Source organism: Scyliorhinus torazame, chromosome 1, assembly GCF_047496885.1.
Source record: "Scyliorhinus torazame isolate Kashiwa2021f chromosome 1, sScyTor2.1, whole genome shotgun sequence".
NCBI lineage: Eukaryota > Metazoa > Chordata > Chondrichthyes > Carcharhiniformes > Scyliorhinidae > Scyliorhinus > Scyliorhinus torazame.
The window spans coordinates 218,024,397-218,047,509 of record NC_092707.1 but is presented as its reverse complement, the minus strand read 5'-3'; positions in this window follow the sequence as shown (position 1 = coordinate 218,047,509).

Sequence of the window (23,113 nt, the reverse complement as noted above, 5' to 3'; positions counted from 1 at the left end):
CCGAACACTGGTTCGACCCGCAGAGTCCGGACCTTAATGAGGCAGAGGTCCTTAGAAAACTCACCCTTGCATATCGCAATGGGGAAAGGAGTGAGGAAAAGCCCCTTAAGGGTAAGGTGCATGAAATCGTGCCAGCAGCCCCTAAGAGAGAGTGGAAGCATGAGGGCACCCGGACCTCCGACAAGAGACCGGTATGCTACGGGTGTGGGAAGGCCGGGCATTTCAAGAGGGAATGTAAAAACCCTAGCAAGCAGGAGAGGGCTCCCGCAGTAGAGAGTCAGACCCCGGCGGCAGGAGCAGCTGCCCCGGAAACCATCGAGGTAAAGAAACTTTTAGCCTTTTTGCAGAGCCTAGCAGCTGGGTCGGGACAGGTGGCAATGGCAACGGGCCAGGGCCTGCCCGCACCCACACCACAAGAACCCGTATGACTACCCAGGGAGCAGCCTCAGGAAAAAGGGAGCGCAGGGGTAGTTCTAGCCCCAGACCCTGGTCCGGTCCAGGTGCAGGGTCCCATTCTGGAGGCTGCCTCAGCGGCTATTTGCAGTTTAAATCCCTTAAGGTGGGACCCATGCGAACGCCACATCAGTCAATTTAAATTGTTCCACCCCATAAGGGCAAGAAAGAGCAAGGTGGGGGGGAAGACTGGGGGTGGTAGTGGAGAAACCCCCCGTAGAATTAACGACGGTGGGGGAGGTCCCTGACTCCACGGTCACACAACCGGTGACAAGGTGCTGTCCCGAAGGGGCAGTCCCAAAGAAACCGACAGTGCTGCAAGCACCCAGCCCAGGGACAGTAACGATTCCCAAGCCATTACCTGTGGGTCAGGTAGCCTGTCTTAGTATAGAGGCTAGGGAGGCAGAGGAGAGGGAGGTATCACCTTGGGCGTGGGAACCATCCAGGGGACGAAGGAGCAATCGGGTCTCCAAGCCCCCGGTAAGATGGTCCCCAGTAGAAGGGAACGGTGAGGGATGTAGGACATTATCCAGTGCTGCCACAGGTAGCCCAGTCTCCGGAGGGAGCAGAAAGGGATCCCCGAACCCCTTTGGGGAAGGAGAGGCAAGGTGCAGCCCGAACCCCCGGGAGGGGACGGTCTGGCCCGAGCCGTTGGTCCAAACAGGTGAACTGCCCCAGTTTAGCGGGGCCCAGTTTTAATTTGGCCACCCGGAGACGGGTGGCATTGTATATATCATTTTCCCCCTCCTAGTTCTAATTAGTGTGTAGTGGTGTGTGGGTTATTTAGGATCGTGGGATCACAGAAGCGCCTAGTGCAATGGTACAATGATGGAGCAGCAGGCACTAGGACCCTGGTGGAGCCGGGCTGTGGACACAGAACCACAGACAGGCTGCGGCAACTTCAAAGCGGGAGCTGCTGCTGCCGCCGGATAGCAGCAGGCACTAGGACCCTGGTGGAGCCGGGCTGTGGACACAGAACCACAGACAGGCTGCGGCAATTTCATGTTGATTTCACAACTTCAAAGCGGAAGCTGCTGCTGCCGCTGGATAGAACCCATGCACTTTAAGGTAGGTAGTTCTGTAGAGGCAAGGATGTGTTTTGTCTCTTTTACAGATGGGGCACCCGACGATGTGGAGTTTGCTGATCTTGGCGATGGTGGGACCGGGAGAACTACGCAGAGGCGAGACAGAAGAGTCCTTTGTCTATGGGTGCTCTGGCGGCAGAGCCCCTCTTGTCACTACCGGACAGGGAAACCAGGTGGCCACAGAGCAGGCCCGCTACTCACACCTGGGGAGGTGGCCTGGGTGGCTGGGGTCGAACTCGACCAGGTACTCCAGCCACCAGAGCTTCACCTATGGAGAGGCCTCTGTACTCTGCGAGGAGATACAGGTGGCGACTGACCGGGTTAGGGTGACTGAGGGCAGGCGGGTATGTTTAACCTGTGAGGGGGATGTTCCTTTGGGGAGATGGTGGTGGCTCAGGAAGCTGAGCCTGGACATGAGGGATCGGTCCTCGGACTGGGAACGCCTGGACAACAACACCTACCGGACCATCACGGGGTCACCGGGTAGGATCACCGTTTGCTGGGATAAGTGGTGGGCTTCCGACCAGGGCATTTATTTATGTTTGTGGGGGTCGGCCAAGGCATGTCCACAAGGGGCATCAATCACCTTTGTGAGGTGGTGGCAAGACGCCGGGCATGGGATAAATTGGGACCATAATGGGAAGGGATGTGTAACCCCCGGGGGGGAAGAAACCGTGAGAGCTACCGAACTGCTGGTTCAGGTAAAGAGGCCCCTACCCACAGCCCAACCAATCGACCCTCACAACTGTCCAATCACCACCCGGGGGCCCGAAAATGGTTTGCTGCTCGTCCCCACAAAGAAACTATTATATCAGGGGGTACATTACGCGGTTGCCTCGGTGGTGCTAAATCTAACCGAGGTGAAGTTACCAGCGTGGTGCCCTCGCAAGACTGAACTATTGTATCAGGCGCTGCTGAAGGACATGTTCCAGAAATTCCACAATTTGGATTTTGGGGACATTGAAGTGGAAGATTTGTATCATGGGGCAGGGGAATTTAATGGGGACTCCAGCCAGCAACGTAGAGGGCTGGTCAATGATGGTTTCACTGCCTTCAATACGGGGACATCCATTGTCAACAGTATGGATACTGTGGAGCTGGCCTTGCAAATCAATCAGCTAAAAGGCCAGCTGAGAAAAGTGTTGAGAGATGAGAACACAGTAGTGCGGTCGGGTTTGCACGAGGAGGTGGCAATGACCCTCCATCTAAAGGAGATAATCGCGCAATTGGAAGAGCATGCAAAAGCCATTAACGCGCTAATTAAAGAAGATCGAAATTCATCGGATCAGGCTGCCCAGAATGAAGTGTGTGGGCTGTATGGGGCCTGGTTGCTAGGAGAGGGGAGGAGTAATCTGGAGGACCTGAGACAGGGTCAGGTCCCCTCGTGGATTAGCAACAGGCACTTGGCAGCGCTGCACCCATTCCACAGGGTTTTGAGTCCTTGCCAGCTCCGTGCAGCCTCAGAGGCATACCCGGTACCGGTTGATTGTGGGAGATCAAACCACACAATCTTGGGGGTCATCGTAAGAATCCCAATCTTGGGAAGTTCAGCACAGCCGGTGCCGCTGTACCGAGTGGAGAATGTGGGGGTCATTCGTGGGGGGGTACACATTCGTTTTGGAAAGGTCCCGCCGTATGTCATAGTGCGGGAGCGAGCTGTGGCAGGCATTGACCTCTCGGGCTGTCGGAGCCGGGGAGCGCAGGTGATCCTGTGCCCCCAGCACCTGGGCACTGAGGCGCGACCTCAGTGCGGGTTCAGGACTGTTGGGGCAGAACCTATAAACTGCACCATGGAGGCGATGGCAGTGAGCCATGTCCAGCCCCAGGTGGCATATATAGGAAGTGGGACATACTGTGTAACCACTGGAGCCCAGCAGTATCAACATGGGCCACAGCAGTGGTGTCCGATACTGCACAGCAGCTTCTGTTTTAAACCCAAGGCAGAGGTCCAGGTGGCACAGCAACGAATACTGCCCATTCCACAACCCTCCTCAGTTCACCTCTCGGTACGGGAAAACACTACTAACTTACAAGAATATGTGGCCCGTTTTGGGTACGATATTCCCCCGGTCAAGGAAGACCTAAAGGTATTATTACAAGCTGTGGAAGTTTCACAAAGACACTTTTTCTCCTTAGAGCAAAAAACCCACAACATTGATCACGAAATAACAGATATCAAAGCCCCGGACTGGTGGAACATGGGATCATGGATTGTGATCCCAGCCTGGATCCGAATAGCCTCCCACTTGTTAGTGGTATTACAAGTATTCGTAGTTTTATATTTATGTTGCCTCAGCTGCAGGTATCGACGACTGATGGAAATGAAGAACCTTCAACGGGCTTTTGGGAAGACGCGGAGTGCAGCCCACAAAAGAGAAGCCGTAGTGTGATAAATAGAGTCACATGTAAATAGTTGTATGGATTCGCGGGTTTCAGTTACTTGATTGTGATATATGTACAGGGACCCTTACGTTTGGGGTTCCGGTGAAATGTGTGTATGTTACTGTGTGTTTGAATTAAGTATGGTCTTGTCTTTCCCTTTCAATGAAATCAGGGGTAGCCTAGATTAAGGGAACTGTCTTGGGACTTGTAGTTTCGCATGTTGTTGAGGGGAGGCCTACGGTCCACACAAAAGGAAATGATTGCCCTTCACCTGTGTCGATACGGTCCAAGCAGGTAGGGACGTATCGAAGGGGCATCTGTAAGGTTTTCGGGCAATTCGGCCTTTTTGGACTGCCCAAGGATAAAACCCAGAGACTGTAAACTGACTTTTCAGCCAAGAGAACGTAACCAGATTTCCCAGCAGGCTTGACCGCTGAGCTGAGTAGGGGCATAGGTATTTACAAACCCCCCCCTAGGAGCTACAAGGAAGAAGGAGCCAGACAACGAGATAAGATTAAAACACAGACAAAGGGGCACGGGAATACACAGGGGGCCTGCCTGCAAGCAGGACAATGGGATGGTCATAGCCCCATGCAGATGTAAATGACTTGGCCTCCACCAGAGCAGAATCCAATTAACACCCCATCAACATAGCAAGGTGAGAATAGCAGCCATCTCCGGAGCAGCTGGACGACTTTGAAAATCTTCACAAGAGACCTTAACCTTGTTATCCCAAAACGCAGACTGTCTGGGCTCAGTATATTGCGCTGGAAAAGCCCTTGAAGGTAAACGGTAGAAAAAACCCAGTTGGAGGCGGACCTGGGGGAGGTACTCCAATCCTGACAGAAGTCACCGGCAGGAACTCACTGGGTGGAGGGGGCGGAGTCGGCGCCAAATTCAAATCGCGGCAGGTCTGCCTGGCTGGAAGGAGCGGACCTGCGAGGAGAACCCGGAAGCGAACAGCTCTGACCGGCTCAAAGGGGGCGGGACCAGCGGGAACTTTAAACTTGGACCGATACAACGCAAAGGGGGAGGAAAACCCGGAAGTCGACAGCTCTGACCGGCTCAAAGGGGGCGGGACCAGCGGGAACTTTAAACCTTACCAATTCAATGCAAAAGGGGCTGGCCGAACACAGGAAAGGGCCAGGTAAAACGGATATAAAAGGGGCTGTGTTTCGGTTGAGGGGCTCTTGGCTTGACCTCTCCACCTTTGACTTGACCTCCTGCAGCCTGTGACTGTAAGTACCCTGCAGCAGCTTGCAAAACTCCCTTGACCTTGATAGTGGTTGAGGCTTTGGGGAAGGGGACTTGATTTGTGTTCTGTGTCATTGCTAAAACTGTGGAACAATAAGATTTTTCGTTGTGTCCGTTATACTACTTTCTGAATAGACTTAGTGTGTGTTAGAGTTTAAGATTTTATTATAATTTCTTCTGTTTGATGATTTTGACCTGGGTTTTGCAATAAACCTTGATTTGCTGATAATTGGAGTCGTTTAAATTCTTCAATCTCTCACCAGCGATCTCTGACCAAGTCATTGTTAAGATATTCCTCACCTTAATTCCGGGTTCAAGAATCTAGGGTCATCTTGAGCGATTCACTCAGGACAGGCTGCTGGTTAGGTAATAAACAGCAGTGTCCTATTCTCTCTCTTGGGAAAGCTACTCCAGCGAAGTAGGAACCGGGTGGGTGTTGCATCACCGGCAAGAGAGAGAATCACCTGGGCATTGGTAGGGGTCTGGATATCTGTGTGATATAAGCCTCAGGCTTCCGGTTAGGGATAAACGGCAGGCTTGATTCAGTGCTCTCTTCCGTGGAGGTGTCCCAGTGCGGCATCCCCTGGCCTCTGAAGTTTCAGTGCCAGCTGGAGAGAGACACACACAGATACTCAAACCCCAGATATCGGCCCAGGAGTGGAGTAGCAGAGATGGCACCCTCTACACTCTCTATCCGTCCCCACTCCATTCCCGCTCTATCCGTCCCCACACCAGTCTCTATCCGTCCCCACTGCATTCTCTCTTCTGCCGTCCCCACTCCATTCTCTCTCTATCCGTCCCCAGTCCAGTCTCTCTCTATCCTTCCCCACTCCATTCCCTCTCTAACCGTCCCCACTCCATTCCCCTCTCTATCCGTCCCCACTCCATTCCCTCTCTATCCGTCCCCACTCCATTCCCTCTCTATCCGGCCCCACTCCATTCCCTCTCTATCCGTCCCCACTCCATTCTCTCTTCTGCCATCCCCACTCCATTCTCTCTCTATCCGTCCTCACTCCATTCCCCTTTCATTCCGTCCCCACTCCATTCCCTCTCTCTCCGTCCTCACTCGATTCTCTCTCTTTCCGACCCCACTCTATTCTCTCTCTATCCGTCCCCACTCCATTCTCTCTCTGTCCGTGCCCACTCCATTCTCTCTCTATCCGTCCCCTCTCCATTCCCTCTCTATCCGTCCCCACTCCATTCTCTCTCTTTCCGACCCCACTCCATTCTCTCTCTATCCGACCCGACTCCATGCTCTCTCCATCCGTCCCCACTCCATTCCCTCTCTTTCAGTCCCCACTGCATTCCCGCTCTATCCGTCCTCACTCGATTCTCTCTCAATCCGACCCCACTCCATTCTATCTCTATCTGTCCCCACTGCATTCTCTCTCTATCCGTCCCCACTCGATTCTCTCTCTATCCGTCCCCACTCGATTCTCTCTTCTGCTGTCCCCACTCCATTCTCTCTCAATCCGTCCCCACTCCATTCTCGCTCTATCCGTCCCCACTCCATTCTCGCTCTATCCGTCCCCACTCCATTCCCTCTCTATCCGGCCCCACTCCATTCCCGCTCTATCCGTCCCCACACCAGTCTCTCTCTATCCGTCCCCACTGCATTCTCTCTTCTGCCGTCCCCACTCCATTCTCTCTCTATCCGTCCCCAGTCCAGTCTCTCTCTATCCTATCCCACTCCATTCCCTCTCTATCCGGCCCCACTCCATTCTCGCTCTATCCGTCCCCACTCCATTCCCTCTCTATCCGTCCCCACTCCATTCCCGCTCGATCCGGCCCCACTCCAGTCTCTCTTTATCCGTCCCCACTCCATTCTCTCTTCTGCAATCCCCACTCCATTCTCTCTCTATCCGTCCCCACTCCATTCCCCTTTCATTCCTACCCACTCCATTACGTCTCTCTCCGTCCTCACTCGATTCTCTCTCTATCCGACCCCACTCTATTCTCTCTCTATCCGTCCCCACTCCATTCTCTCTCTATCCGACCCCACTCCATTCTCTCTCTATCCGACCCCACTCCATTCTCTCTCTATCCGTCCCCACTCCATTCTCTCTCTATCCGTCCCCACTCCAGTCTCTCTCTATCCGCCCCACTTCATTCACTCTCTATCTGTCCCCACTCCATTCCCTCTCTATCCGCCCCCACTCCATTCTCTCTCTATCCGTCCACACTCGATTCTCTCTTCTGCTGTCCCCACTCCTTTCTCTCTCAATCCGTCCCCACTCCATTCTCGCTCTATCCGTCCCCACTCCATTCCCTCTCTATCCGTCCCCACTCCATTCCCGCTCGATCCGGCCCCACTCCAGTCTCTCTTTATCCGTCCCCACTTCATTCTCTATTCTGCCGTCCCCACTCCATTCCCCTCCCTATCCGTCCCCACTCCATTCCCTCTCTATCCGTCCCCACTCCAGTTCCTCTCTATCCGGCCCCACTCCATTCCCTCTCAATCCGGCCCCACTCCATTCCCTCTCTATCCATCCCCACTCCATTCCCTCTCTATCCGTCACGACTCCATTCCCTCTCTATCCGTGCCCACTCCATTCTCTCTCGATCCGTCCCCACTCCATTCCCTCTCTATCCGTCCCCACTCCATTCTCTCTCTATCCTTCCCCACTCCATTCTCTCTCTCTCCGTCCCCACTCCATTCTCTCTCTATCCGTCCCCACTCCATTCTCTCTCTATCCGTCCCCACTCCATTCTCTCTCTGTCTGTCCCCACTCCATTCTCTCTCTATCCGTCCCCTCTCCATTCTCTCTCTATCCGTCCCCACTCCATTCTCTCTCCATCCATCCCCACTGCATTCCCTCTCTTTCCGTTCCCACTTCATTCCCGCTCTATCCGTCCTCACTTGATTCTCTCTCTATCCGACCCCACTCTATTCTCTCTCTATCCATCCCCACTCCATTCTCTCTCTATCCGTCCCCACTCCATTCTCTCTCTATCCGACCCCACTCCATTCTCTCTCTATCCGTCCCCACTCCATTCTCTCTCTATCCGTCCCCACTCCATTCTCTCTCTATCCGCCACCACTTCATTCACTCTCTATCTGTCCCCACTCCATTCCCTCTCTATCCGCCCCCACTCCATTCTCTCTCTATCCATCCCCACTCCATTCCCTCTCTATCCGTCCCCACTCCATTCCCTCTCCATCCGTCCCCACTCCATTCCCTTTAATTCCGTCCCCACTCCATTCTCTCTCTATCCGTCCCCACTCCATTCTCTCTCTATCCGTCCCCACTCCATTCTCTCTCTATCCGTCTCCACTCCATTCTCTCTCTATCCGTCCCCACTCCATTCTCTCTCTATCCATCCCCAGTCCATTCTCTCTATATCCGTCGCCACTCCATTCCCCTCTATCCGTCCCAACTTCATTCTCTCTCAATCCGTCCCCACTCCATTCTCTCTATCCGTCCCCACTCCATTCTCTCTCTATCCGTCCCCACTCCATTCTCTCTGTATCCGTCGCCACTCCATTCCCCCTCTATCCGTCCCAACTTCATTCTCTCTCAATCCGTCCCCACTCCATTCTCTCTATCCGTCCCCACTCCATTCTCTCTCTATCCGTCCCCACTCCATTCTCTCTCTATCCGACCCCACTCCATTCTCTCTCTATCCGTCCCCACTCCATTCTCTCTCTATCCGCCCCCACTTCATTCACTCTCTATCTGTCCCCACTCCATTCCCTCTCTATCCGCCCCCACTCCATTCTCTCTCTATCCATCCCCACACCATTCCCTCTCTATCCGTCCCCACTCCATTCCCTCTCCATCCGTCCCCACTCCATTCCCTTTCTATCCGTCCCCACTCCATTCCCTTTCTATCCGTCCCCACTCCATTCTCTCTCTATCCGTCCCCACTCCATTCCCTCTCTATCCGTCCCCACTCCATTCCCTCTCTATCCGCACCCACTTCATTCACTCTCTATCTGTCCACACTCCATTCCCTCTCTATCCGGCGCCACTCCATCTCTCTTTATCCGTCCCCACTCCATTCTCTCTTCTGCCGTCCCCACTCCATTCTCTCTCTATCCGTCCCCACCCCATTCCATCTATAACCGTCCCGACTCCATTCCGCGCTATATCCGTCCCCACTCCATTCCCTCCCTATCCGTCCCCACTCCAGTCCCTCCCTATCCGGCCCCACTCCAATCCCTCTCAATCCGGCCCCACTCCATTCCCTCTCTATCCGGCCCCACTCCATTCCCCCTCTAACCGTCCCCACTCCATTCCCTCCCTATCCGGCCCCACTCCATTCCCTCTCAATCCGGCCCCACTCCATTCCCTCTCTATCCGGCCCCACTCCATTCCCCCTCTAACCGTCCCCACTCCATTCCCTTTCTATCCGTCCCCACTCCATTCTCTCTCTATCCGTCCCCACTCCATTCCCTCTCTATCCGTCCCCACTCCATTCCCTCTCTATCCGCACCCACTTCATTCACTCTCTATCTGTCCACACTCCATTCCCTCACTATCCGGCGCCACTCCATCTCTCTTTATCCGTCCCCACTCCATTCTCTCTTCTGCCGTCCCCACTCCATTCTCTCTCTATCCGTCCCCACCCCTTTCCATCTATAACCGTCCCGACTCCATTCCGCGCTATATCCGTCCCCACTCCATTCCCTCCCTATCCGTCCCCACTCCAGTCCCTCCCTATCCGGCCCCACTCCATTCCCTCTCAATCCGGCCCCACTCCATTCCCTCTCTATCCGGCCCCACTCCATTCCCCCTCTAACCGTCCCCACTCCATTCCCTCTCTATCCGTCCCCACTCCATTCCCTCGCGATCCGTCCCCACTCCATTCCCTCTCTATCCGTCCCCACTCCAGTCCCTCTCTATCGGTCCCCACTCCATTCTCTCTCTCTCCTTCCCCACTCCATTATCTCTCTCTCCTTCCCCACTCCATTCTCTCTGTATCCGTCCCCACTCAATTCCCTCTCTATCCGTCCCCACTCCATTCTCTCTCTATCCTTCCCCACTCCATTCTCTCTCTCTCCGTCCCCACTCCATTCTCTCTATCCGTCCCCACTCCATTCTCTCTCTATCCGTCCCCACTCCATTCTCTCTATATCCGTCGCCACTCCATTCCCCCTCTATCCGTCCCAACTTCATTCTCTCTCAATCCGTCCCCACTCCATTCTCTCTATCCGTCCCCACTCCATTCTCTCTCTATCCGTCCCCACTCCATTCTCTCTCTATCCGACCCCACTCCATTCTCTCTCTATCCGTCCCCACTCCATTCTCTCTCTATCCGCCCCCACTTCATTCACTCTCTATCTGTCCCCACTCCATTCCCTCTCTATCCGCCCCCACTCCATTCTCTCTCTATCCATCCCCACACCATTCCCTCTCTATCCGTCCCCACTCCATTCCCTCTCCATCCGTCCCCACTCCATTCCCTTTCTATCCGTCCCCACTCCATTCCCTTTCTATCCGTCCCCACTCCATTCTCTCTCTATCCGTCCCCACTCCATTCCCTCTCTCTCCGTCCCCACTCCATTCTCTCTCTATCCGCACCCACTTCATTCACTCTCTATCTGTCCACACTCCATTCCCTCTCTATCCGGCGCCACTCCATCTCTCTTTATCCGTCCCCACACCATTCTCTCTTCTGCCGTCCCCACTCCATTCTCTCTCTATCCGTCCCCACCCCATTCCATCTATAACCGTCCCGACTCCATTCCGCGCTATATCCGTCCCCACTCCATTCCCTCCCTATCCGTCCCCACTCCAGTCCCTCCCTATCCGGCCCCACTCCAATCCCTCTCAATCCGGCCCCACTCCATTCCCTCTCTATCCGGCCCCACTCCATTCCCCCTCTAACCGTCCCCACTCCATTCCCTCCCTATCCGGCCCCACTCCATTCCCTCTCAATCCGGCCCCACTCCATTCCCTCTCTATCCGTCCCCACTCCATTCCCTCTCCATCCGTCCCCACTCCATTCCCTTTAATTCCGTCCCCACTCCATTCTCTCTCTATCCGTCCCCACTCCATTCTCTCTCTATCCGTCCCCACTCCATTCTCTCTCTATCCGTCTCCACTCCATTCTCTCTCTATCCGTCCCCACTCCATTCTCTCTCTATCCATCCCCAGTCCATTCTCTCTATATCCGTCGCCACTCCATTCCCCCTCTATCCGTCCCAACTTCATTCTCTCTCAATCCGTCCCCACTCCATTCTCTCTATCCGTCCCCACTCCATTCTCTCTCTATCCGTCCCCACTCCATTCTCTCTGTATCCGTCGCCACTCCATTCCCCCTCTATCCGTCCCAACTTCATTCTCTCTCAATCCGTCCCCACTCCATTCTCTCTATCCGTCCCCACTCCATTCTCTCTCTATCCGTCCCCACTCCATTCTCTCTCTATCCGACCCCACTCCATTCTCTCTCTATCCGTCCCCACTCCATTCTCTCTCTATCCGCCCCCACTTCATTCACTCTCTATCTGTCCCCACTCCATTCCCTCTCTATCCGCCCCCACTCCATTCTCTCTCTATCCATCCCCACACCATTCCCTCTCTATCCGTCCCCACTCCATTCCCTCTCCATCCGTCCCCACTCCATTCCCTTTCTATCCGTCCCCACTCCATTCCCTTTCTATCCGTCCCCACTCCATTCTCTCTCTATCCGTCCCCACTCCATTCCCTCTCTATCCGTCCCCACTCCATTCCCTCTCTATCCGCACCCACTTCATTCACTCTCTATCTGTCCACACTCCATTCCCTCTCTATCCGGCGCCACTCCATCTCTCTTTATCCGTCCCAACTCCATTCTCTCTTCTGCCGTCCCCACTCCATTCTCTCTCTATCCGTCCCCACCCCATTCCATCTATAACCGTCCCGACTCCATTCCGCGCTATATCCGTCCCCACTCCATTCCCTCCCTATCCGTCCCCACTCCAGTCCCTCCCTATCCGGCCCCACTCCAATCCCTCTCAATCCGGCCCCACTCCATTCCCTCTCTATCCGGCCCCACTCCATTCCCCCTCTAACCGTCCCCACTCCATTCCCTCCCTATCCGGCCCCACTCCATTCCCTCTCAATCCGGCCCCACTCCATTCCCTCTCTATCCGTCCCCACTGCAGTCACTCTCTATCGGTCCCCACTCCATTCTCTCTCTCTCCTTCCCCACTCCATTATCTCTCTCTCCTTCCCCACTCCATTCTCTCTGTATCCGTCCCCACTCAATTCCCTCTCTATCCGTCCCCACTCCATTCTCTCTCTTTCCGACCCCACTCCATTCTCTCTCTATCCGAACCCGCTCCATTCTCTCTCCATCCGTCCCCACTCCATTCCCTCTCTTTCCGTCCCCACTGCATTCCCGCTCTATCCGTCCTCACTCGATTCTCTCTCTATCCGACCCCACTCCATTCTATCTCTATCTGTCCCCACTGCATTCTCTCTCTATCCGTCCCAACCCGATTCTCTCTCTATCCGTCCCCACTCGATTCTCTCTTCTGCTGTCCCCACTCCATTCTCTCTCAATCCGTCCCCACTCCATTCTCGCTCTATCCGTCCCCACTCCATTCCCTCTCTATCCGTCCCCACTCCATTCTCGCTCTATCCGTCCCCACACCAGTCTCTCTCTATCCGTCCCCACTGCATTCAATCTTCTGCCGTCCCCACTCCATTCTCTCTCTATCCGTCCCCACTCCATTCCCTCTCTAACCGTCCCCACTCCATTCCCCTCTCTATCCGTCCCCACTCCATTCCCTCTCTATCCGTCCCCACTCCATTCCCTCTCTATCCGGCCCCACTCCATTCACTCTTTAACCGTCCCCACTCCATTCTCTCTTCTGCCATCCCCACTCCATTCTCTCTCGATCCGTCCCCACTCCATTCTCTCTCTATCCTTCCCCACTCCATTCCCTCTCTAACCGTCCCCACTCCATTCACTCTCTATCAGTCCCCACTCCATTCCCACTCTATCCGTCCCCACTCCATTCCCTCTCTATCCGTCCCCAATCCATTCTCTCTCTATCCGTCCCCACTCCATTTGATCTCTATCCGTACCCACTCCATTCTCTCTCTATCCGTCCCCACTCCATTCTCTCTTCTGCTGTCCCCACTCCATTCTCTCTCTATCCGTCCCCACTCCATTCTCTCTCTATCCGTCCCCACTCCATTCCCTGTCGAACCGTCCCCACTCCATTCACCTCTCTATCCGTCCCCACTCCATTCCCACTCTCTCCGGCCGCACTCCATTCCCTCTCTATCCTTCCGCACTCCATTCTCTCTCAATCCGTCCCCACTCCATTGCCTCTCTATCTGTCCTCACTCCATTCCCTATCTATCCGTCCCCACTCCATTCCCTCTCTATCCGTCCCCACTCCATTCCCTCTCTATCCGTCCCCACTCAATTCCCGCTCTATCCGTCCCCACTCCATTCCCGCTATGTCCGTGCCCACTCCATTCCCTCTCTATCCGTCCACACTCCATTCTCTCTATCCGTCCCCACTCCATTCCCCCTCTATCCATCCCCATCCCGTTCTCTCTATCCGTCCCCACTCCATTCTCTCTCTATCCATCCCCACTCCATTCTCTCTCTATCCGTCCCCACTCCATTCTCTCTCTATCCGCCCCCACTTCATTCACTCTCTATCTGTGCCCACTCCATTCCCTCTCTATCCGTCCCCACTCCATTCTCTCTCTATCCTTCCCCACTCCATTCTCTCTCTATCCGTCCCCACTCCATTCTCTCTCTATCCGACTCCACTCCATTCTCTCTCTATCCGTCCCCACTCCATTCTCTCTCTATCCGTCCCCACTCCATTCTCTCTCTATCCGCCCCCACTTCATTCTCTCTCTCCGTCCCCACTCCATTCCCTCTCTATCCGCCCCCACTCCATTCTCTCTCTATCCATCCCCACTCCATTCCCTCTCTATCAGTCCCCACTCCATTCCCTCTCCATCCGTCCCCACTCCATTCCCTTTCTATCCGTCCCCACTCCATTCTCTCTCTATCCGTCCCCACTCCATTCCCTCTCTATCCGTCCCCACTCCATTCCCTCTCTATCCGCCCCCACTTCATTCACTCTCTATCTGTCCCCACTCCATTCCCTCTCTATCCGCCCCCACTCCATTCTCTCTCTATCCATCCCCACTCCATTCCCTCTCTATCCGTCCCCACTCCATTCCCTCTCCATCCGTCCCCACTCCATTCCCTTTCTATCCGTCCCCACTCCATTCTCTCTCTATCCGTCCCCACTCCATTCCCTCGCTATCCGTCCCCACTCCATTCCCTCTCTATAATCCCCACTCCATTCTCTCTCTATCCGTCCCCACTCCATTCCCTGTCTATCCGTCCCCACTCCATTCCCTCTCTATCCATCCCCACTCCATTCCCTCTCTATCCGACCCCACTCCGTTCCCTCTCTATCAGTCCCCACTCCATTCCCTCTCCATCCGTCCCCACTCCATTCCCTTTCTATCCGTCCCCACTCCAGTCCCTCCCTATCCGGCCCCACTCCATTCACTCTCTATCCGGCCCCACTCCATTCACCCTCTATCCGTCCCCACTCCATTCCCTCTCTATCCGTCCCCACTCCATTCCCTCTCCATCCATCCCCACTCCATTCCCTCTCTATCCGTCCCCACTCCATTCCCCTCTCTATCCGTCCCCACTCCATTCCCTCTCTCTCCGGCCCCACGCCATTCCCTCTCTATCCGTGCCCACTCCATTCTCTCTCTATCCGTCCCCTCTCCATTCTCTCTATATCCGTCCCCACTCCATTCCCTCTCTATCCGTCCCCACTCCATTCTCTCTCTTTCCGACCCCACTCCATTCTCTCTCTATCCGACCCGACTCCATGCTCTCTCCATCCGTCCCCACTCCATTCCCTCTCTTTTAGTCCCCACTGCATTCCCGCTCTATCCGTCCTCACTCGATTCTCTCTCAATCCGACCCCACTCCATTCTATCTCTATCTGTCCCCACTGCATTCTCTCTCTATCCGTCCCCACTCGATTCTCTCTCTATCCGTCCCCACTCGATTCTCTCTTCTGCTGTCCCCACTCCATTCTCTCTCAATTCGTCCCCACTCCATTCTCGCTCTATCCGTCCCCACTCCATTCTCGCTCTATCCGTCCCCACTCCATTCCCTCTCTATCCGTCCCCACTCCTTTCCCGCTCTATCCGTCCCCACACCAGTCTCTCTCTATCCGTCCCCACTGCATTCTCTCTTCTGCCGTCCCCACTCCATTCTCTCTCTATCCGTCCCCAGTCCAGTCTCTCTCTATCCTTCCCCACTCCATTCCCTCTCTAACCGTCCCCACTCCATTCCCCTCTCTATCCGTCCCCACTCCATTCCCTCTCTATCCGTCCCCACTCCATTCCCTCTCTATCCGGCCCCACTCCATTCCCTCTCTATCCGTCCCCACTGCATTCTCTCTTCTGCCGTCCCCACTCCATTCTCTCTCTATCCGTCCCCAGTCCAGTCTCTCTCTATCCTTCCCCACTCCATTCCCTCTCTTCCTCCATTCTCTCCCTATCCGTCCCCACTCGATTCCCTTTCTATCCGTCTCCACTCCATTCCCTCTCTATCCATCCCCACTTCATTCCCGCTCTATCCGTCCTCACTTGATTCTCTCTCTATCCGACCCCACTCCATTCCCCTCTCTATCCGTCCCCACTCCATTCCCTCTCTATCCGTCCCCACTCCATTCCCTCTCTATCCGGCCCCACTCCATTCCCTCTCTATCCGTCCCCACTCCATTCTCTCTTCTGCCATCCCCACTCCATTCTCTCTCTATCCGTCCCCACTCCATTCCCCTTTCATTCCGTCCCCACTCCATTCCCTCTCTATCCGCCCCCACTCCATTCTCTCTCCAGTCTCTCTTTATCCGTCCCCACTCCATTCTCTCTACTGCCGTCCCCACTCCATTCTCTCTCTATCCGTCCCCACTCCATTCCATCTATAACCGTCCCGACTCCATTCCGCGCTCTATCCGTCCCCACTCCATTCCCTCCCTATCCGTCCCCACTCCAGTCCCTCCCTATCCGGCCCCACTCCATTCCCTCTCAATCCGGCCCCACTCCATTCCCTCTCTATCCGGCCCCACTCCATTCCCCCTCTAACCGTCCCCACTCCATTCCCTCTCTATCCGTCCCCACTCCATTCAATCTATCTCCGTCCCCACTCCATTCCCTCTCTACCCGCCCCACACAATTTTTTCTCTATCCGCCCCCACTCCATTCTCTCTCCATCCGTCCCAACTCCAGTCCCTGTCTATCCGTCCCCAATCCATTCTCTCCCTATCCGTCCCCACTTGATTCCCTCTCTATCCGTCTCCACTCCATTCCCTCTCTATCCATCCCCACTTCATTCCCGCTCTATCCGTCCTCACTTGATTCTCTCTCTATCCGACCCCACTCTATTCTCTCTCTATCCGTCCCCACTCCATTCTCTCTCTATCCGTCCCCACTCCATTCTCTCTCTATCCGACCCCACTCCATTCTCTCTCTATCCGTCCCCACTCCATTCTCTCTCTATCTGTCCCCACTCCATTCTCTCTCTATCCGCCCCCACTTCATTCACTCTCTACCTGTCCCCACTCCATTCCCTCTCTATCCGCCCCCAATCCATTCTCTCTCTATCCATCCCCACTCCATTCCCTCTCTATCCGTCCCCACTCCATTCCCTCTCCATCCGTCCCCACTCCATTCCCTTTCTATCCGTCCCCACTCCATTCTCTCTCTATCCGTCCCCACTCCATTCTCTCTCTATCCGTCCCCACTCCATTCTCTCTCTATCCGCACCCACTTCATTCACTCTCTATCTGTCCCCACTCCATTCCCTCTCTATCCGCCCCACTCCATTCGCTCTCTATCCGTCCCCACTCCATTCCCTCTCTATCCGTCCCCACTCCATTCCCGCTCTATCCGGCGCCACTCCAGTCTTTCTTTATCCGTCCCCACTCCATTCTCTCTACTGCCGTCCCCACTCCATTCTCTCTCTATCCGTCCCCACTCCATTCCATCTATAACCGTACCGACTCCATTCCGCGCTCTATCCGTCCCCACTCCATTCCCTCGCGATCCGTCCCCACTCCATTCCCTCTCTATCCGTCCCCACTCCATTCCCTCTCTACCCGTCCCCACACAATTTTTTCTCTATCCGCCCCCACACCATTCTCTCTCCATCCGTCCCAACTCCATTCCCTGTCTATCCGTCCCCACTTCATTCCCGCTCTATCCGTCCCCACTCCATTCTCTCTCTATTCGTCCCCACTCGATTCCCTCTCTATCCGTCCCCAATCCATTCTATCCCTATCCGTCCCCACTCGATTCCCTCTCTATCCGTCTCCACTCCATTCCCTCTCTATCCATCCCCACTTCATTCCCGCTCTATCCGTCCTCACTTGATTCTCTCTCTATCCGACCCCACTCTATTCTCTCTCTATCCGTCCCCACTCCATTCTCTCTCTATCCGTCCCCACTCCATTCTCTCTCTATCCGACCCCACTCCATTCTCTCTCTATCCGTCCCCACTCCATTCTCTCTCTATCCGCCCCCACTTCATTCACTCTCTACCTGTCCCCACTCCATTCCCTCTCTATCCGCCCCCACTCCATTCTCTCTCTATCCATCCCCACTCCATTCCCTCTCTATCCGTCCCCACTCCATTCCCTCTCCATCCGTCCCCACTCCATTCCCTTTCTATCCTTCCCCACTCCATTCTCTCTCTATCCGTCCCCACTCCATTCTCTCTCTATCCGTCCCCACTCCATTCTCTCTCTAACCGCACCCACTTCATTCACTCTCTATCTGTCCCCACTCCATTCCCTCTCTATCCGCCCCACTCCATTCCCTCTCTATCCGTCCCCACTCCATTCCCTCTCTATCCGTCCCCACTCCATTCCCGCTCTATCCGGCGCCAATCCAGTCTTTCTTTATCCGTCCCCACTCCATTCTCTCTACTGCCGTCCCCACTCCATTCTCTCTCTATCCGTCCCCACTCCATTCCATCTATAACCGTACCGACTCCATTCCGCGCTCTATCCGTCCCCACTCCATTCCCTCCCTATCCGTCCCCACTCCAGTCCCTCCCTATCCGGCCCCACTCCATTCCCTCTCAATCCGGCCCCACTCCATTCCCTCTCTATCCGGCCCCACTCCATTCCCCCTCTAACCGTCCCCACTCCATTCCCTCTCTATCCGTCCCCACTCCATTCCCTCGCGATCCGTCCCCACTCCATTCCCTCTCTATCCGTCCCCACTCCAGTCCCTCTCTATCGGTCCCCACTCCATTCTCTCTCTCTCCTTCCCCACTCCATTATCTCTCTCTCCTTCCCCACTCCATTCTCGCTGTATCCGTCCCCACTCAATTCCCTCTCTATCCGTCCCCACTCCATTCTCTCTCTTTCCGACCCCACTCCATTCTCTCTCTATCCGACCGCGCTCCATTCTCTCTCCATCCGTCCCCACTCCATTCCCTCTCTTTCCGTCCCCACTGCATTCCCGCTCTATCCGTCCCCACTCGATTCTCTCTCTATCCGACCCCACTCGATTCTCTCTTCTGCTGTCCCCACTCCATTCTCTCTCAATCCGTCCCCACTCCATTCCCGCTCTATCCGTCCCCACACCAGTCTCTCTCTATCCGTCCCCACTGCATTCTCTCTTCTGCCGTCCCCACGCCATTCTCTCTCTATCCTTCCCCACTCCATTCCCTCTCTAACCGTCCCCACTCCATTCCCCTCTCTATCCGTCCCCACTCCATTCCTTCTCTATCCGCCCCCACTCCATTCTCTCTCTATCGATCCCCACTCCATTCCCTCTCTATCCGTCCCCACTCCATTCCCTTTCTATCCGTCCCCACTCCATTCCATCTCTATCCGTCCCCACTCCATTCCCTCGCTATCCGTCCCCACTCCATTTCCACTCTATCCATCCACACTCCATTCTCTCTCTATCCGTCCCTACTCCATTCCCTGTCTATCAGTCCCCACTCCATTCCCTCTCTATCCATCCCCACTCCATTCCCACTATATCCGACCCCACTCCATTCCCTCTCTATCCGTCCCCACTCCATTCTCTCTCTATCCGGCCCCACTCCAGTCTCTCTATTCGTCCCCACTCGATTCCCTCTCTATCCGTCCCCAATCCATTCTATCCCTATCCGTCCCCACTCGATTCCCTCTCTATCCGTCTCCACTCCATTCCCTCTCTATCCATCCCCACTTCATTCCCGCTCTATCCGTCCTCACTTGATTCTCTCTCTATCCGACCCCACTCTATTCTCTCTCTATCCGTCCCCACTCCATTCTCTCTCTATCCGTCCCCACTCCATTCCCTCTCTATCCGGCCCCACTCCATTCCCTCTCTATCCGTCCCCACTGCATTCTCTCTTCTGCCGTCCCCACTCCATTCTCTCTCTATCCGTCCCCAGTCCAGTCTCTCTCTATCCTTCCCCACTCCATTCCCTCTCTTCCTCCATTCTCTCCCTATCCGTCCCCACTCGATTCCCTCTCTATCCGTCTCCACTCCATTCCCTCTCTATCCATCCCCACTTCATTCCCGCTCTATCCGTCCTCACTTGATTCTCTCTCTATCCGACCCCACTCCATTCCCCTCTCTATCCGTCCCCACTCCATTCCCTCTCTATCCGTCCCCACTCCATTCCCTCTCTATCCGGCCCCACTCCATTCCCTCTCTATCCGTCCCCACTCCATTCTCTCTTCTGCCATCCCCACTCCATTCTCTCTCTATCCGTCCCCACTCCATTCCCCTTTCATTCCGTCCCCACTCCATTCCCTCTCTATCCGCCCCCACTCCATTCTCTCTCCAGTCTCTCTTTATCCGTCCCCACTCCATTCTCTCTACTGCCGTCCCCACTCCATTCTCTCTCTATCCGTCCCCACTCCATTCCATCTATAACCGTCCCGACTCCATTCCGCGCTCTATCCGTCCCCACTCCATTCCCTCCCTATCCGTCCCCACTCCAGTCCCTCCCTATCCGGCCCCACTCCATTCCCTCTCAATCCGGCCCCACTCCATTCCCTCTCTATCCGGCCCCACTCCATTCCCCCTCTAACCGTCCCCACTCCATTCCCTCTCTATCCGTCCCCACTCCATTCAATCTATCTCCGTCCCCACTCCATTCCCTCTCTACCCGCCCCACACAATTTTTTCTCTATCCGCCCCCACTCCATTCTCTCTCCATCCGTCCCAACTCCAGTCCCTGTCTATCCGTCCCCAATCCATTCTCTCCCTATCCGTCCCCACTCGATTCCCTCTCTATCCGTCTCCACTCCATTCCCTCTCTATCCATCCCCACTTCATTCCCGCTCTATCCGTCCTCACTTGATTCTCTCTCTATCCGACCCCACTCTATTCTCTCTCTATCCGTCCCCACTCCATTCTCTCTCTATCCGTCCCCACTCCATTCTCTCTCTATCCGACCCCACTCCATTCTCTCTCTATCCGTCCCCACTCCATTCTCTCTCTATCCGTCCCCACTCCATTCTCTCTCTATCCGCCCCCACTTCATTCACTCTCTACCTGTCCCCACTCCATTCCCTCTCTATCCGCCCCCAATCCATTCTCTCTCTATCCATCCCCACTCCATTCCCTCTCTATCCGTCCCCACTCCATTCCCTCTCCATCCGTCCCCACTCCATTCCCTTTCTATCCGTCCCCACTCCATTCTCTCTCTATCCGTCCCCACTCCATTCTCTCTCTATCCGTCCCCACTCCATTCTCTCTCTATCCGCACCCACTTCATTCACTCTCTATCTGTCCCCACTCCATTCCCTCTCTATCCGCCCCACTCCATTCGCTCTCTATCCGTCCCCACTCCATTCCCTCTCTATCCGTCCCCACTCCATTCCCGCTCTATCCGGCGCCACTCCAGTCTTTCTTTATCCGTCCCCACTCCATTCTCTCTACTGCCGTCCCCACTCCATTCTCTCTCTATCCGTCCCCACTCCATTCCATCTATAACCGTACCGACTCCATTCCGCGCTCTATCCGTCCCCACTCCATTCCCTCGCGATCCGTCCCCACTCCATTCCCTCTCTATCCGTCCCCACTCCATTCCCTCTCTACCCGTCCCCACACAATTTTTTCTCTATCCGCCCCCACACCATTCTCTCTCCATCCGTCCCAACTCCATTCCCTGTCTATCCGTCCCCACTTCATTCCCGCTCTATCCGTCCCCACTCCATTCTCTCTCTATTCGTCCCCACTCGATTCCCTCTCTATCCGTCCCCAATCCATTCTATCCCTATCCGTCCCCACTCGATTCCCTCTCTATCCGTCTCCACTCCATTCCCTCTCTATCCATCCCCACTTCATTCCCGCTCTATCCGTCCTCACTTGATTCTCTCTCTATCCGACCCCACTCTATTCTCTCTCTATCCGTCCCCACTCCATTCTCTCTCTATCCGTCCCCACTCCATTCTCTCTCTATCCGACCCCACTCCATTCTCTCTCTATCCGTCCCCACTCCATTCTCTCTCTATCCGCCCCCACTTCATTCACTCTCTACCTGTCCCCACTCCATTCCCTCTCTATCCGCCCCCACTCCATTCTCTCTCTATCCATCCCCACTCCATTCCCTCTCTATCCGTCCCCACTCCATTCCCTCTCCATCCGTCCCCACTCCATTCCCTTTCTATCCTTCCCCACTCCATTCTCTCTCTATCCGTCCCCACTCCATTCTCTCTCTATCCGTCCCCACTCCATTCTCTCTCTAACCGCACCCACTTCATTCACTCTCTATCTGTCCCCACTCCATTCCCTCTCTATCCGCCCCACTCCATTCCCTCTCTATCCGTCCCCACTCCATTCCCTCTCTATCCGTCCCCACTCCATTCCCGCTCTATCCGGCGCCAATCCAGTCTTTCTTTATCCGTCCCCACTCCATTCTCTCTACTGCCGTCCCCACTCCATTCTCTCTCTATCCGTCCCCACTCCATTCCATCTATAACCGTACCGACTCCATTCCGCGCTCTATCCGTCCCCACTCCATTCCCTCCCTATCCGTCCCCACTCCAGTCCCTCCCTATCCGGCCCCACTCCATTCCCTCTCAATCCGGCCCCACTCCATTCCCTCTCTATCCGGCCCCACTCCATTCCCCCTCTAACCGTCCCCACTCCATTCCCTCTCTATCCGTCCCCACTCCATTCCCTCGCGATCCGTCCCCACTCCATTCCCTCTCTATCCGTCCCCACTCCAGTCCCTCTCTATCGGTCCCCACTCCATTCTCTCTCTCTCCTTCCCCACTCCATTATCTCTCTCTCCTTCCCCACTCCATTCTCGCTGTATCCGTCCCCACTCAATTCCCTGTCTATCCGTCCCCACTCCATTCTCTCTCTTTCCGACCCCACTCCATTCTCTCTCTATCCGACCGCGCTCCATTCTCTCTCCATCCGTCCCCACTCCATTCCCTCTCTTTCCGTCCCCACTGCATTCCCGCTCTATCCGTCCCCACTCGATTCTCTCTCTATCCGACCCCACTCGATTCTCTCTTCTGCTGTCCCCACTCCATTCTCTCTCAATCCGTCCCCACTCCATTCCCGCTCTATCCGTCCCCACACCAGTCTCTCTCTATCCGTCCCCACTGCATTCTCTCTTCTGCCGTCCCCACGCCATTCTCTCTCTATCCTTCCCCACTCCATTCCCTCTCTAACCGTCCCCACTCCATTCCCCTCTCTATCCGTCCCCACTCCATTCCTTCTCTATCCGCCCCCACTCCATTCTCTCTCTATCGATCCCCACTCCATTCCCTCTCTATCCGTCCCCACTCCATTCCCTTTCTATCCGTCCCCACTCCATTCCATCTCTATCCGTCCCCACTCCATTCCCTCGCTATCCGTCCCCACTCCATTTCCTCTCTACCCGTCCACACTCCATTCTCTCTCTATCCGTCCCTACTCCATTCCCTGTCTATCCGTCCCCACTCCATTCCCTCTCTATCCATCCCCACTCCATTC